The 11,309-nt window shown below is 37.7% G+C and overlaps 1 non-coding gene across 1 annotated transcript; it reads right to left on the bottom strand.

Annotated features, from left to right (window-relative positions):
* Positions 1–5,573: 5,573 nt before the first annotated feature.
* Positions 5,574–5,680, bottom strand: LOC121998908. Its single transcript, XR_006116693.1, has one exon. It is a non-coding gene; the product is annotated as a small nucleolar RNA R71 (small nucleolar RNA).
* Between the last annotated feature and the right edge of the window lie 5,629 nt (positions 5,681–11,309).

An 11,309-nucleotide genomic window follows, 5' to 3' on the forward strand; every position in this document is an offset into this window, starting at 1 on the left:
GTATGAATACAAAAGGAATAATCAAAGACAAAAATATTCTCTTACAACTAAAAAATTTTCTTATGACATTTCTAAAAATAAAATTTTATAGATCAAAATAATTATTAATTAAGTTATGGAAGAAATAACTAAGTTGAAGTAAAAGAGAACAATTATTTTATCAAAATTTATATTGTAACCTATTATTTGAAGAAGTGAAGTTAATAATACTATTTTGAAAATTCATCATGATCTAATTATATCTACAAACCAAACATGTATTTAAATTTTTAAATATACTTTTTTAATTATTGATAAAGAATAATATAAATTTATCATAAATACGATGAATGCAAACTTAAAAAAAATCAATACTATAAAATTGAGATATAATTTATAATTTTATCCTAGGCCTCTAAATAAATAATAAGGACAGGCTCTGGATGGTCAAACCGGAGTGGTGACCAGAAGTTCAATTAGGAAATGGGGAGTCGTGCAGAGGCATCCATGCACTGCACTGCACGGCACGGTGGCTGTGCATGGCACGGTGGTCTCATGACTCATGTGCTACCTCGCTCTGTAAACAGGGAAAGCTAGCACAATGTTAAGCTAATTAGGGTGGCGTTTGAGGTGTTGCCTTCTTTCTTCCTGCGATAATTAGTTCACTATCTTTGATTGATAGATTATAATGAATCTCATTTATTTAATAAGTATGATTTATCAAATTGAACCCATTCATATAATGAATCATCCTTTGATCCGTAAATTACAGACAAGAGAATCCGTCCTTATATTGAGATGGGTGCATATATAAGAATAATAAATGGCGTGGCGTTCTTCCTATGAGTGTAGCTCATGTCTTTCTTAGTCACCCTGGCTTTATGATCTCTCTGTCACTCACTATGGACGTGAAAACACCTATTTATTTAAGCATAATAATCAAAATATTCAACTATACCTAGCCAAACCTAAAAACTAGTCTAAACCTAAGCTGACAACCAAACCAGCCCAAACTAACCTCTTCACTTGCTCACACAATCTCAATTTGAGAGAGAATGAAAGGAATATCAGGAGTGATGGCAGCATTTGTAACCCAAAACCTCACAGTTGACTCTAAAGATTCACCAAAAAAGCTTTCCTCTAAAGTAAAAGAGATATTAAATAAGTTCAATGATATAACTGGTGATGAATTACCCAATAAACTCCTGCCTCTGCGCATGCTCAACACTCTATTGATTTAATCCCAAGGTCACAATTACCCAACCTCCCACATTATCCTCTGAATCCTTGAGAGCGTGTTGAGTTGAATAGGCAAGTTGAAGAACTCTTACAAAAGATTTTATTAGATAAAAGATGAGTTCGTGTGATGCCCCTGCTTATTGGTTCTAAAAAAGGATAGCTCTCGGAGAATGTGTTAGACAATCTTATAGTTGGAGATAGAGGGGAAAGATTCTTAATTTATAAAATTAAATTTGGATTTATCTGTTGGATTTACTTCAACTGATAATCTTAGGTTTTCAAATAAGGAAGAAAGAATTACTTGGGATAGTGGCTGAGCTGATTGGAAAACTAGGATGTCTTGTATACTCGACTGTCGACTGTCAATTGCCGAGTGCTGAATGTCAACTGTCGACTATCGATTGATGAGCGTCGAATCACCGACTGCTGAGTCATCGACTGGTGAGTGGAAGCTGAGTGCTCTTGAGTTAAAGATGTCGAGGTCTGCTTCAAGCAATTTCTTTAAAACATATGCTCCCAAGGCGTAACGTAGATGGTGACCATTGTGGAAGCTATTTGAGACTCAATTTTATTTCTCTTCTGTATTTCATTTACAAACAAATGGTCAAATTGAGGTTGTTAATCATAGTTTAAGAAATTTATTAAGGTGTTTAGTGAGTGAAAATCAGACATTTGGAGCTCAATCCATAACAATTTCAATTTAGTTAATCGATCTATTAATCATAGTCCATTTGAAATCATGAATGGGTCGAAAGCTTGTCAACTTATTAACTTGATTCCTTTATCTATCATTTCTCCTTCTTCTAAGTTAGCTGAGAGTTTTACTGAGCGAATTAATCAGAGATATCCATACCGATATATTCATGCCGATGTTAGGAGGAAAACATCATATAAAATTCAAGCTAATGCACGTTGTAAGTTTAAGGAATACAATCCAGGGGATTACGAGCCTTTATGCTTTTGCTCAAAACGTTTTCTTAAAACTCCAAAAAGTTTCATGCTCACTTCTCTTGTCCCTTTCAAATTGTGTGAAAAATTGGGGCTAATGCATATGTTGTCGACTTAATTACCTACTGATTTTAACATTAGTCTAATTTTCAATATTGAGGACTTACTCCCATATCAGGCAACATTTGAGTCCTCTTCACTGTTTATTGATTTCTTACCGGTCGTGTACCTACCATGCCAATTCTGACACGCACTCCCATCAGTAACATCACTATACTATCTCATCAACTCCCCACGGGCTGGATCAGCTGGAAGAGTACCTGACGCTTACAACGGAGATTCAGGAGTCGAGGATCGTCAGTTGCACACAGGCATAAAACCTCGGTTTGTTGCGCTTTAAATTCCACTCGACCCCCAGTCATCCCTCCTGCCCCAGCTTAATCGTGATTTACCCCCTCTGGATATCTGTGGGGCTGGACCCAGGGGACCGCTAAGGTGACGGTTCCACCTTTTTGCAACTATACTATCTCATCAAATTGAGAGCATTAGACTATCAGATAGTGATATCTCCGCCCGAAGCACTCATCAATTCCTGGTTCATTGGAAAGGGTTTTCAGAGATTGATGGTAGCGCGTGCAATTAATGAATATTGTTTTTTTATTTATTTTAATGATCAGTAAAAAAATTTTATGGAATCGAAATGGACTAATATCCCAAGACTAATCAATAAATCTAGCTGAATTTATCATCAGAAGAAATGGAGCAACGACGTACTTCATCCAGCTGAAGAGGTTAGACTATGCCTTACACTAATATGTTGCGTCGACGAACTCACTTTGTCAGTTCACCTTCTAACTCGATGGAGTCGAGTTTTTTTTAGATTAGGGATGATTCAGTAATGAGGGGTCCCATTGAAGATAGATCAAAGTAAAGAAGACTGGTTGACGTGGAAGATAAAATTAAGCGAGGTATCCAAGTCCATCGAGTAAATAATGTGTGTAGATTATATACACTTTTATGCATGTTTTGATGCACATCTACTTGTATTTAATGAGTATAATCTATGTTTATTATACCATATTTTTTTTATAATTTCAAATTTTCACTCTTTTTGTTCGAAGATCTACTTTTTACTTATTTTGATTGATAGGACGTGATTTGGAGTAAAAAATAGAATTTAAATGAAGTCTAGAGCTTCCAAAATGCCCGAGCCGTGCTTATGAGGCATGGACGTGCGAAAATATGGCACAACACAAGGTTCACACGGCCTTGACACACGGTCGTGTCAATTCCACACGACTGTGTCAATTTCACACAGGCATGTCATTTTCAGCACTACAGACTAAAAGTAAAATGATAATAACTTTTTTATTCGGTTGGAGTTTAGAGCCGTTCTTTATACTAAATTGTAGATAACTTCAAGATCTACAACTTTTATGAAGACTTCAACTTGAGAATACCATGTTAAGATGTGCTAAAACGATCTACAAAGACCACACGACCTTGACACACGACCATGTCAATCCACACGGCTGTGTGGAATTTTTAGAGAAGAAGAAGACTTTGGCCTTGTGGAATCCATACGACCATGACACCAAAGCAGAGCCAAGGTGGCACATAGCCGTATGGATTCACATGGCTGTGTCACGACCCAACCAAGGTGCGTGTCTAGAGCTATAAACGGAGGTTTTCTCCCCTTTTATACTCATCTTTGATCTTGGGGAAGGGTTCTCCCCCTTGGGGGAGCCCTAGACTTTATCTTCACTGATCTTTACCAATTCGTCCACCTCTAGAGTAAGGAAATGCCTCCAAGGATGCCACGCTTCAAGGATAAGCACTCTCCTTTTTCTATCTCTATGTATTGAGTTGTAGATTGCTATTTTCATTATCTTTTGGTTGTTTCTCTCTTGCTATGGAGTAGATTCTCTAAATCTAGGAAGTAGTTATATTGTGATGTTGATGTATGAACTTGTATTTAGACATTTTCGTATGTAATAATGTGTTTACTACTTGTTCTATGTGTTATGTCTTTTACGTGTTTGACGAGATGTGTGAATGGTGTAAATATGCAGATGAGAGGGATTTGTCTCTATGTTAAGGTTGCTACTAGACTAGATAATTGGGGCATCCTTAGTGACAGAAGATACCCATTTAATCGGACATATTATGCCCTTAGTAATAGAGGACATTGATACTTATCCATTTTTTAGAGTCAAAAGATTTTAACATATGGACTAATTCTTGTTAGGGCATTCTAATTGAAGTAGATACTCCAGTGCTACCGTTAGGAAGTACATTAGATAACTCTAGGAATGTATGACCGGGGGGTCCTGTGACAGAGGGTAATCCTTTAACAAGACTTGTTAAAGTTGTTTCTTTACTTAATGGCGTTATGACTCGGGTAAACTTTCTGGTGTGACTTTCACGGGGTTGTGTCGGACTTTAGTTACAATTCCTACATGAGTGTAAGTATGGAGTTAGGTAGATGAACAATGCACAGAGACATTAACTAGCATCGTAACAAAACCGAAATCCTAGCATCTATCCATCCCCAAATCCAAATCCAACTTCACCTTCTTCTTTCTTCTCTCTCTATCTCTCAACCTTCTCTCCCTCTTTTCAATCACTCTCGTTAGTTCGCAAGCGCCAGAGCCAACTTTCAACCGTCCAGATAACTTACTTTGTGACATTTCTAGTGCTTAATCAATAGTTCTTGTAGATTTGACAATATTTTTATTACTCACGACATAACCGTGCACTTACGACTTCGTAACAAGTTTTTGACGCTATTGTCGGAGATTGTTTATGATTAACATTAGTTGATTAACATATGAGTTATTCTAGACTTGTTAATAGATTTTTCTTTTTCTTATATTGCTTTATTTCTGCATATACTTTTCTTGTTATTAGTTTATAGTTCAGTTTTTCTTTTCCTTCATTTCTGCATTTACTTTCTTGTTTCTTATTAAGCATTATATTTCTTATCTTCATTTCTATGTTTCCTGATAATGTTTTTAGATACTATGAGCACTAGCATGTCAAGCAAGCTTTTAAGAGAATTTTTTGCACCAATTTCTGCAAGATTTATGTCTCCCATTGTGCTACTTTATATTAAAGCAAATAGTTTCCAACTTGATCAAGAGATAATTGCAATGATATAAGGTCACAAATTTAGAGGAGAAGTATCAGAAAGCCCTTATCTGCACCTTGAGACATTTCTAGAGCTTTGTGATATAGTGAATTGTGAAGGAATGCCAGTAGATATAGTTCGATTAATGATATTGCCTTTTAGTATCAAGGATAAAGCAAGGACTTGGTTAATTCCTTCCGTTCTAAAAGCATTACGAGTTGGAAACAATTGGAGCAACAATTTTTGAATCACTTTTTCCCTCTAAGTAAAATAGTTTACATGAGGAATTGCATCATAAATTTTGCTCAAGTAATTAGAGAATCATTATTTGAAGCATGAGATAGATTCAAGAGTCTAACAAAGACAGTGCCCTCATCATGTCTTGGAAAAATGGCTAACTCTGTACATATTCTATAGGGAATTTCTTTCTCAGATAAGTGTTTTTGGGATTCATCAGTTGGAGGTTCTTTTATGAGCAAAAGTGTGGACGGAACATATATATTAATTGATCAAGTAACATCGAATCTCCAAGAATGGTCAAATAGAAGTTGGATGGAATTTCCCCCGAGAACTTCAGAAGTGCAAGTCATAAAGGTAAAAGAGACTGTCAAATAAAATACAGTTCAACCTTATAAGATTTTGAAAAATCGCAAGTTACATAATGAGGGGTTCAAACAGTTGGAGGCAAGGATTGATAGCATAGTTTCAAAATAGTTCAAACATGACCTCCCTCCTACACAAACAAGTTCTAGTGAATAGTGTAATGACATTAAGTTGAGAAGTGACATGAATCATGAAGAACTTCTAGAGAAGAACTTGTATAGAATTAAGGAGAAGAACAATAGAAAATCACAAAAACTCAGTTCCATTGCTTCAGAAAGTGTCTAAAGGTCACAAGTACTTTTCCCTCAACGGTTGATCATATCATCACTAGACAAGCAAGTTGAACTTCAACCACAAGCTCAACCCTCCCCAAAACCTCCACTAAGGGTTCATTTTCCATAAAGGCTAGTGGGGACCAACAAAGATTTTGGAAAATTCTATGATTCCAATATTGTTGAGTGCATATTTCTTGATGTGTATAAATATGAGAACTCTTCATATGAGGAGTGTAATGTTAATGTAGTGGTTAGCATATTTTCATTTCTGCCTCCTGGTTTTACAGGGCATTATAATTGATATGGGTTGTATCGAGTGGATACAGAGGAAAACGTAGAAGTCAAAGTTAGGGCGATATAGTGAGTTAATCGGAGTAAAAGGACATTCCTCACTTGGATATATTTATCAGGGCTCTTGGATCTTGATTGTGTAGTCCTAGTGTCTCGTCACAGTTTGGAAGTCAATTAACGAAATAAAATATTTAATTGACTAACTGATAAAACATTTAATTGTAATAATGCTTTAAATAGTTACTCATTTTATTTTTAACTTAGAAATTTTTTGGAACTTAATGTTTTTTTACTTTTCCAAAATTATTTCTACAAAATTAGTTTTTGCAAATTTAGGAAATTATTGATGTTTTTTTTGGTGATATCGAAAATATTTTTTTACTTAGAATTTTTTTTCTAAAATTATTGCAAATTTTTTAGTACTATCAAAATTATTTTTCAAAATTTTCAAAAACTTAATAAGTTTTTCAAAATGTTGAAAATCATTCTTTAAAAAACTTTACTATTTTTTTAAAAGTTATCCTTAGAATTTTTTTGATATCCTGATAACTGGCATTTTTGTGCATTATTTTAGCTCTTGTACTTAGCATATTTACCTCCTCACATGCTTAGTTTTATGGTTATATTATATTTTGTGAGGAGAATCTATTTTGGACTTAATTATAAACTTCCTACCAATTGTGAAATTTAATTTCATATTTTTATATGATTTGTAGGAAATTCAAAGAGCCATGGATTAGGATCGAGCCGGATCAAATTTGGCCTGATTTGGTTGTCAAACGGAGGAGATCGAAATGAATCAGTGTGAACCGTTGATCCAGATCAGGAGAAATCTTGCCTCTTTAGTTAAATCAAGTGATCCAGCCTTCCATCCTGATTTAAGGAGATCTGGACCGTCCATAAAGATCATCCTCATCCAAGTCCAATTCATCTCCAATTTGGATCAAGAGAAGAGCTCAGTTTGAGCCAACAATTCAACTCTTAAAGCCCACTCTTTAAGCCCAATTCCAAAAACACAATTTCAATTTCTTATTGGATTTGGATCTAAGCTCTAATGGATACCCTTTCCTTAACCCAAACCCGATCCACTAAAAACCTAACCCTCCCCTTCATCACTCACGCGACAACACAGTACAAGGCCGATTCATCTCCCTCTCGGGTTGTGATTTCTCCTCTGCCTCGCGTCATCTAGGTCACAGCGCCAGCGCCCTTCTTCCTCTTCCTTTCTCTTAGCAACCGGCCGGCGGCTTTTCTTCTCTTCCATTGTCACCGGCCGACCATCCACAGCCACCCTTCTCCTTGTGATTTCTAGCGGCGATGACAGCGAGCGCAAGTGGCGGGAGTGGCGAGCTTGGCAGCGATTTCCGATCATCCACCTCACCGGAGATGTTCTCCGGTGAGATCCGTCACCTTCCGACACTTTTCCAAGCCTTCACCGTTTGGGGTTCAAGCGGCAGTGACAGAGAAGTGTGCGACAGACCAGATTTTCCAGCAACTTCCATCAAAGGGGTTCTTCGTTGGAAGATTTGTCCGCCATCATCGTGTTGAAGCAAGCAACGCCCGGCAGTAGGCTACTGTTCATCGGCTTTGGGGGTTCCGGAGCCGGGTCCTTGCGTGACGGCAAGGGTAGTCATTAGTATTAGAGGTTGATGTGTGAATTATGGATGGATTAACTTAGTTTAATTCTGTTAAATTTGTCAATTTACTTGTGTTGATGCTTTTGATTGAATGCTTGTATCAAACTCGAATCCCCATGTTTAAATTACATATATTATGCTTAATTAGTTTCATGCATACAACGTGTTCGATCAAATGCTTCAACCAATAGTTAGGTTTATTTTGATGCATTTTAGTTCGGTTAATTCTTGCTTTGTCTTGTTCGTTTAATTTCGCTAAGTTCTAGTTTTGATTTAATGCAATTAGGATATATTAGTTTAGGTTTTGTTACATGTTAGTTTCGTTTTATGCTTTACTTATGTTGTCTTTTATTTTCTGCAATTGTAGTTTAGTTAGGCTTAGCTTTATTACTCGCATTGTCTTTCATTTATTAGATTAGGTTCCATTTAATTCTTTGTCATTTTGTTCCTTAGTTTAATTGTGTTGATAATTAATCCATAGTGTAGTGTGACAATGCGTTGTGGATTAATTACTCGCACTTAGTTAGATTTCATTCCAGCATTAGAATAGTTTCCTTCCAACTTGCTTCACTTTTCATTTGTTAGATTTAGAATCAAAATCCAAACCTCAATTTCATATTAAAACCCCAAAAAAAAAAACATACGATCCTAGATTACCATCCTATCGTTACATTCGTTGACGGACGACCCGAGTCATTTCTATGCTACATTAGCATAGGAGGGGTTTGGTACTTCACTGTTTGATGCTCAATTCACGACAAATTGGGCTATAATCATACTCTATTTTTTATGTGATCAAAGGGGAGGGAAGGGAAGATTAAGTCAAGGGGGAGGTAGTTTAACCTTTTTTTAAATTTTTACACTTAAATTATAAATTTATTTTCACTTTACGTTAGTTTACCCTAACTTAACTTGGGTTGCTCACATCAAAAAGGGGGAGATTATTGGTACCGCAAAGTTGTTTTGATGTGATCAAACAAGTTAGGTTAGGTCATATTGTGTTTAACCTTGTGTCTAAGTGTACAAGAACTTAGGAGCACAGGGCGTTGGGTAAAAGACGCAACTAGTGAGAAGGACGACACGGGAAAGAGCCGACCGACCTGGTTGTCTGTGGGACGAGGACCTGCGAAAGAGTACGCAGGCAAATGAGAAGGAGGCGCACAACATTTCTGAGGGACGAGAAGCCAAGAGCGGAAGCTTGCTCGAGAAGGTTGGAAGTTGGGTTCAGGTGAGCCCTATTCCGGATGGCCGAAATCACCCAAGTGAGTGGAGCCAGAGCGGAAAACCCGGACCGAAGCAAACGGAGTTGACTTTCCCCTTCAGGGCGCCCGGAACCATTCCGGGCGCCCGGAGTAGTCCTGGTGCTTGGAACCCAAATTTTATCAAGATCGACGTGGACTTTGACCGACACATTGGGGATAGAATTCTATCCCACTCCAGACGCCTGGAACCCTTCCAGACGCCCTGAGCAAGGCTATATAAGCAGCCTTGCTCCCAAAACTTAAAAATAACAAGAAATAGTGCAACAACACTTGTAGATGCTTTCTATTTTGTTTAGCTTTCTTTTTTTACGAGTTCATTGCTGTAAGAGGCTTCTCCGCCTTAAGGAGATTCTTAGTACGATTCAGCTGCCTTAAATTAACAACCTTCCCGATTGTAACCAAGTAAATCTGTGAGCCTCGTCTTTTTAGTTTATCTTTTATTTATTCTTATGCAAGTGTTTGTTTAAGTTATAAGTCAAGGAAGGTACTTTTGTTTGTTTTTATGCAGGGGCTATTCACCCCTTTTAGCCGGCCACCAAGGGTCCTAACACCATCAAGTCCTGCTTGCCAGAGAAGATCAAGAGAAGGTCAGCTTCATAATGGCTGACGAAACCTTCTGCTATAATGTGATGTCGCTTAGACAAAAGAACGTCGGAGTCACTTACTAGAGACTGATGAATAAGGTGCTCCAATGGTAGATTGACCGAAACATGAAGGTATATGTCGACAACATTTTGATAAAATCCCTCTGAGCCACTAATCTCTATGCAGATATTGAGAAGACTTGCCGAATGCTAAGAAGGTACAGAATCAAGCTCAATCCAAGCAATTGCCTGTTTAAAGCAAGAAGTGGGTGCTTCCTCAAATACATAGTGACCGAGTGAGGGATCGAAGCAAATCCCAGTAAAGTAAAAGCGCTCCAAGACATGACACCTTTGCATGACCAGAAGGAAGATCAGCAGCTGACCGGACAAATCACAGCATTATCCAGGTTCATCTCCAAATCCTCCGACCAAAGCCATCCATTTTTCAAGGTTCTGCATCGGGCCATAAAATTTTAATGGGATGTCAAATGCAACAAAGCACTGGAGGAGCTCAAGAATTATTTAACTTCCTTATCTATATTAGCAAAGCTCATCGCTGACAAGTCGCTCTGGATATACTTGTCATCAACAGAGCGGGTGGTTGGCTCAGTGTTGCTATGACAGAACGACACTGAACTACAGCTGGTGTATTTTTTATGCCACATATTGAAAGACGCTGAGTATCGCTACACTTGTCTCGAGAAGCTAGCATACAGGTTGGTACTCGCTGCTCAAAGGTTACGCTCCCTACTTTTTGTTGCATCTAATAATTGTGTTGACTAATAGCACTTTAGGGCAAGTTCTTCTGAATCCCGAAGCATCCGATCGGCTGATCAAATGGACCATGAAGCTGAGTGAGTTTGACATATAGTACGACCTCGGTTGGAGATCAAGGCACAATCCTTAGTCAATTTTGTGATGGAGGTACAGAATGTTGAGCCGAAAGCAACTTGGAAGATTTATGTTGACGGGTTATCCACTCAACAAGGAAGCGGTATGAGCATACTTATGATATCACCGTGTGAGGATTTAATGTAGCTGTCCGTTCGACTAGACTACAGAGCCACAAACAATGAGGCAGAGTATGAGGCACTGATAGCCGATCTGCAAGCAGCAAGACATTTGGGAGCTATGTGAGTCATTATCCATTCAGACTCTCAATTGGCAGTGCAATAGCTTTTGGGGACTTTTGAAATAAACAATGTAAGGCTAAGGATGTATGCAGAACGAAGAAGTTATTATTCAAAAGATACTCCGAACGAAGAATCAATATGCGGATGAACTAGCAAAGTTAGAAAGTTTCTTAACATTGGTGGTGTTGGAGAAGCTGATCGAGCAAGTGTTGTTGGTAGCTCACATTG

Source organism: Zingiber officinale, chromosome 6A (assembly GCF_018446385.1).
Source record: "Zingiber officinale cultivar Zhangliang chromosome 6A, Zo_v1.1, whole genome shotgun sequence".
Lineage (NCBI taxonomy): Eukaryota > Viridiplantae > Streptophyta > Magnoliopsida > Zingiberales > Zingiberaceae > Zingiber > Zingiber officinale.